Below are 6487 nucleotides of genomic sequence, written 5' to 3' on the forward strand. Positions count from 1 at the left end.
TTTACAAATTAACATACAAAAATGTACAAGAAAATTTCTAGAGTACTTTACAAATGAACACGGATTTGAATGGACATTGGCCTTGCTTTTAATAGGCACTTTACTTTTTTAATGCCTGGGATTTTCTATGAGATTAGCCTTCGCTTTCTTACTCCCGACTCCTATTCTTTTTTTTTTTTCTTTTGACATCATGAATTTTTTTCTCTTCTTTCTTTTCGATTTTTGTCTCATGAGCAGGTCCTTTTCTTTCAGGTTGAATTTGCTTGCCGTTTATAACCCTTGATTTTAAATCAAGAATTACAACAACATAAACATGCACAAAAAAAAATATATATATATGCTAGACATCACTTGAAAATTTTAAAATAGAAGATGAGTTATCTTGAAAATTTTTTGTTGATCCGATCTTCTTCAGTTTTGCTCCTTGGGAATAGCGCCGGCTTCATCTTGGAATGGGTAACGATCACCAACAAGGCTCAAGAAATGAATTACTGGCTCATGTAGGCTATACAAAGGATATAAGTGTGTATGATAGAAAAATGAATGCTTTTCATCATCCTAAGGCACTTGAATTAAAGTTCGAGTATGGTGCAAAGAAAAAATTGAAGATTGACGTTTGTTCGAGCAAGAGAACTTCTAACAATTTACCTTATGCTGCTGTTGGAATTAACTCGTTTGGTCTCAATGTGGGGTGGTTCTTAACAGAGGTACAGAAATGAAACCATCACTCAAAAAGGGTTAATCAATGGTCACCTATACTATTTGGGATGGAGAAATGAATGCCTCGTTCACTTTGGTGATAGTATCTTTCACAAGAAAATCCTTTACCTCGAGGAATGCGGAACCTATTTACTACTTAACTCATTGGGGATTAAAATGCATGACGTGTGTGGAAATGGTTTGCCTTTCATCATCCTGTCATACCCCAGTTTGTGCATTCAGTGCATCATATACAGTTTTTGCTCCCTATTCAAGATTGGTAAACTAAACATGAAGAATAGTAAGGTATAAAACATGCAATGGGTGAGCATTTTCAAGCACGCAAAATGTATCAATTTCAAACAACTTGTCTTGCTTTATGAAAACATATTTGCTTGAAGAATAGAACATGTAAGCATGCAAAAACTTCTTGGGGAATGAGGGGATTGTGGGTTGCCCCGGAACACGCGAATGGATCAAACAAGGTGGGGAGCTTAGCCCTCGAATTGAGGAGTGACTCATCCATGACTTTGCCTCGACAAAAGGAATAATAAGTCGAGTAAAGACTCGAGATGCTCTAATTGAATGAGGGCAATGAACATCACAATGGGTGGCATGCCCCTGCAAGCAACAATGCTTTATGTTTTAAATCATGTTCCTACGAAATTTGAGCCACTTACTCATTTTGGATTATGGACTGGACGTAAGCCTAGTCTAAATCATTTGAAGGTTTAGGGATACCATGTAGAAGCAAAATTATATAACCCAACTTTGAGTAAGTCGGACTCCGGATCCACTCGGTGTTATTTTGTATCTTATCCAAATCATTCGAAGGGATATCAATTTTATAATCCCAATGGAGGAACATGAATTGTGGACTCACGAACAGCGAAGTTTCTAGAGCTAGATGTGGCCGAAAAAGGTGATTACTCATAGACTATTGAGGATAACAATACACTGGTACTTCTATGTCATTTTCTCTATATGTACAGACAATTGTGGAGTCCCTACACCACGGTCTGAGCCTTTTGAGGTTCGGGAACCCGCTCTTGAAGTAGTTTCTGATGAAGTTCCTCAAGCCTATTAGGAACAGAATGAGGTTGAAGATGCTCCTTTAAGGAGATTCGTTAGGCAGAGATGATCAGCTATACCACCGGATTATATGATCTATTTGGGAGAGCAGGATTATGATATCGACTGTGTTGTTGATCCGGTAACTTATACATAAGATGTTTCTTGTTCTCAATCCAATTTATGGTTAAATGCGATGAAAGATGAGATGCATTCTATGAAACATAATGATGTTTGGGAGCTTGTTGAATTACCTAAAGGTTGGCTATAAATGGGTTTGTAAAACTAAGAGAGACTCCAAAGGAAAGATTGAGAAATTTAAAGCCGGATTGGTAGCTAAGGGATTCACTGGAGTAAACAATGAAGCAACTTTTTCTCCAGCCAATTCTAAAAACTCTTTCAAAGTGATAATGGCTTAGTAGCTCATTTTGATAAGTTGGCACGGACTTTACTATTGTTGTTCTTACTTTTTTTTCCCGAGTAAGAAGCTACTTGAAACAGTGCATTCTACTGCTATTACTCTAGTTCCTAATGTCCCAAATACATCTAGAACTATTCAACCAGTTCTTGTTGCAATGTGGTTTATAAGAGTATCCTAAAACAATTGCTAAACAGATTGAGGGTAGCCCTAACCAATGTGCTTTTCGTTGAAGAAAGGAGGGTCCTAGATAATGTATTGCTCATGTGCATGAAGTTATGGAGCACTCTCATAGGAAGAATAGCCTATATGGCAATCGTTCTGGTTTTTCGATTCTATTCTCCCGAACAAAAAAAGATGAGAATCATGTTTAGTAACATAAATGATTCTGATTCTGATTTTGTTCTCGAAATAGTTTTGGAGGAAAAACAAGAATAAAAAAAAAAGTTGGTTTTGGAAAAAAATAATCACTTTTGAGAATTACAAAACAAAATGAAGTCTACATCTCTTACTTTTCCTTTTAAGTTCTCTCGTCAATTTTCCCTTGACCTAAAATAGAACGAGGTCTTAATTTCAAAGAAAATTATATAAGATAAAAATATAAAAAATAAAAAAGTTTGAAAAAATTGGAAATATTCTAAAAATTAAAAAATTAAAAAAATCCCTAAAAATAGAAGAAGCTTAGATTAGGCTAGTTTGACATCATTTTCTTAAATTTGGGGCTAGATCCCTAGATTTCATAGATTTTATTCTTTTTAGGAAAATCATAAACACCTTTGTAACTAAATTCGAATCACAATTTCTCTAAGCCCTTATGGCTTCATTAGGGTTTTATGATGCGATTTATCAATGTCATGATTCCTTGATCGCGTACTTGATTTCATTGGTTGTGATTTGCCTAGGTTTATGTACTTTAAACTTAGTCTAGTTTTAGAAAATTTTGAAAAAAGACAAAAATAACTATTATGAACACTTAGCAAGTTCTCGTTCTTAAGTTTTCAATGAATTAAGACTGAGATTTGATTTCCTAGAACCAAAAAATGCAAACAAATGCAGGGCAGTGCAATGCATTTTCCATGCAGAAACGAGGGTGCCGGTCGCATCGATTGTCCGCTTGCTCAAAAGAATTTGATGATACCCCCACAATAATGGCGAAAATGACTCGTGATGATTCTAGATATTTTTTACATTTCAATATGAGAATCAATATGAATTAATTTTCGATTAATTCGAAATGTAGGATAAAATTTCACAAAGTAACTACATAATTATTTGACTTAAACAAAAAAAAAATTAGAAAGAGCAACTATTTTCGAGAACGGGAATTTGTGCGGTTATCAAACGCGTTTTTGTTTTAGGAACAGAAATTTTGGGTAATTATTAAACGCGTTCCAATTCTCTAAACCTTATCCGAGAAACAGAATCGGAAAAAATCATTTTAATCAAAATCACTTTTTTGGATCATAATGGTTATCATATAGGCCCTAAGTCTCCCGGAAAAGCTATAAAGTATGTTCTTATGAATGCTTTCATTCGGTGCATTGGCTTTGCGTATTCAACATCCTACATGCTTACTGCAAGCTATATTGATAGGGCGAAATGTTTGCGCATTACCTCGCCTTCTTTATCTGTCACTATTGATGGGGGATCGAAAGGTTATTTTCCTGGAAACAAATACTATGGATAGGGGCATTGATGTGATGTCTCATATGTCAAATAGAGCTGTTGAGCAACGAGTTTCTCATATCATCTAAAAAGCTCTAAAGTAAAACCAACACATATGTGTTTTGTTAATGATGTGTTGATTTTGACGAATGGAAATATCTTTCTAGACTACTATGTCACGGGAGGCAAAAAGTAAAACCTTGCAAGAGCTGAATATGTACTTGAGGAATTTCAACTGCTATTTGGAATGAAATGACCCTGAGGGTTAGAAGTTAGTGCTAGAGGACTCTAATTTGCAGGAATGATTTAGCTAGTCAGCTCTATCCCAAGAAGTTAATCAGAAAAGCAGGAAGCTAATGCAATACCATTTTGTCAACTGCTACTTCCACAAATGTAAAAACAAAAGGAGTCAGGTTGAAGTGGATTGATGTGTTTTTGCCCATGAAAGAATATGGACCAGGGACCGAAACAAGTTCATCGATCTGGATCTTGCTGATGTTCTTGCAGGTGGTGAATGGAGTTGGCCTGCTAGTCCCGATAAGAGTTCTCGGAAAGAAACTCCATCTTAAATTTACTAGTGATAAATCAGAACTAGAACAGCAACTCTATTTCTATCTTATTCCTTTTTTGCCCATCTTTACTCTCCCTTGTCACTATTTTGAAAAATATACCTTTTTTCGTAAAAATAAACATTTAAAGGTATGAATTCTTAAATTTAACAACTTAAGGAACTTATAAGAATTTATTTTCTTATGTTAAGTACATGCCTGGCAAGTATTATTTAGTTTCTCTTGAACCAGTCAAAAAGTATTAAAAAAATAATAATAACATCAAAGTCAGTGGCATGGGAAGCAAGCAGCAAAAGACCATAACATCATTTGCAAGGCAGCAAGATACTAAGGAAGTTTCACTCGCCCTAATTCCAACAGATTTACCGAAAGTAAATAGCACCCTGGGTGAAATCATGTGGCGCACAAAACCAAAAAAAAGTAACCCAATCTAGACAACTAGACTAGATAAGTTCCCCCAGGAAAAGGCAACCTATGTTCATATAACACGAGACAATCTCACTATCCAGAAAAAAAAACTGCCAACACTGGGTTTATATCAATTAGTGGTTTGCATCCCGTGCAGTTGAAATTATAACACTATATTGCGTTTGTAAGATTTGCTAGGCCATTGTTTCTTCCATCATCTACCTAAGGTAACACAACCCTAGGAAGGAGAAGAAAAATGGAAGATGAAAGCGCTGACTATTTCCTAAACAAGATAAGAAAAAATAAGATACCGAAGTAGACATTAATTGTTATTACAAAGGAAACAAGAACATGATACCATGGCATGTGCCGCTCCAACTTGTCGACGTGTGGGCAAAGTGACACCTGGATGAGGCACACCAGTTGCAGGGGAGGACTCATGCTGTTCTCAATGTTTTTACTGTTCCTCACCTTTACCACTTTCTGCATGTATTTTGTAGTGAGGATCCGAAAGAAGTCTGATAAGTACAAAAGATACAAAGAATTTGATGCTTAATGTGCACAGATGACAAAACTAGGGATATATTGCAAAGAAGATTCTTTTCCCATATCTGTAGGCACCAACAACAAACAATTCCTCAGGAGACATCAATTTTAACCAGATTCAATTGAAGTAATACAAGACTTGTAGTAGACCGGTCAATTGGAAACCATTTCAAAAATGCCAATACAAAAGGAAAAGCTTTGCATTCGCCATACTTAGGGCCTGCCAAAATGGAGTCTACTAAAGGAAGGTTTTTTTCTTACAACCCCTGGGGTAGGCAATCCGAACTCTAATTAAGGGAAAATGTGCGTGTGTCCGTGCATATGAGAAACATCAATCATTCTCTCAAGCTCAGTAAACACTCCACAATATGCAATCATGAGAATTATCTTCAACACTAGTATGTGCAGCTACTGCTACATCAAAGAAATAAGCTGCCTGTGGAAAATAATGCATTTTACTTCACCAAAGCCAATATGATGTAAAATTAAATATCACCCAGGAAGCATATTTGGGAGAATAAAGCAGAAAGGGCAGTCTACCACTTGACTTGGAGCTTTACTATATTTCCATACTCCCACTGAGTTCCACTAAATAGATTACCAAATTCTATTGTCTTGAACTCTTAATATCATAAGTCATAAACCTTTTTAATAACAAAAGAAAGAACATTCAAATGCAAAAATTTAGGGGAATATCTTAAACACATTGTACAAATCGTCAGTCAATCAACAAGACTTAATTTCAAGCCAATGTATCTAGATTAACAGTCATCGACGCTGATCCAGTCAAGTAAATTTAGCATTTGGATTACCATCCCAAACAACAAAGTAATAATAATTCGACAAAAAGAAAAGGAGGAGAACCATGGGAGGGAGCATTCTTGATTTTTAGAGGCATATTTTAGATAGATTCCAACATATTTAGCAAATGTTTGGATAGGAACGCTTTTCCCATTCAGCTCGTTCATCACTGTCTTTCTGAGACACCCTATCAAGTCGATTACACTCTTTTTCATCAAAGTAACCACATCAACTTCAACTTGGCTCATGTTAAACCTTCCAAGTCTGATTTGAATGAGCCCTTGGGTCCAGTTTTCGCCCGCCTTGCAAG

Source organism: Rhodamnia argentea, chromosome 10 (genome assembly GCF_020921035.1).
Source record: "Rhodamnia argentea isolate NSW1041297 chromosome 10, ASM2092103v1, whole genome shotgun sequence".
Lineage (NCBI taxonomy): Eukaryota > Viridiplantae > Streptophyta > Magnoliopsida > Myrtales > Myrtaceae > Rhodamnia > Rhodamnia argentea.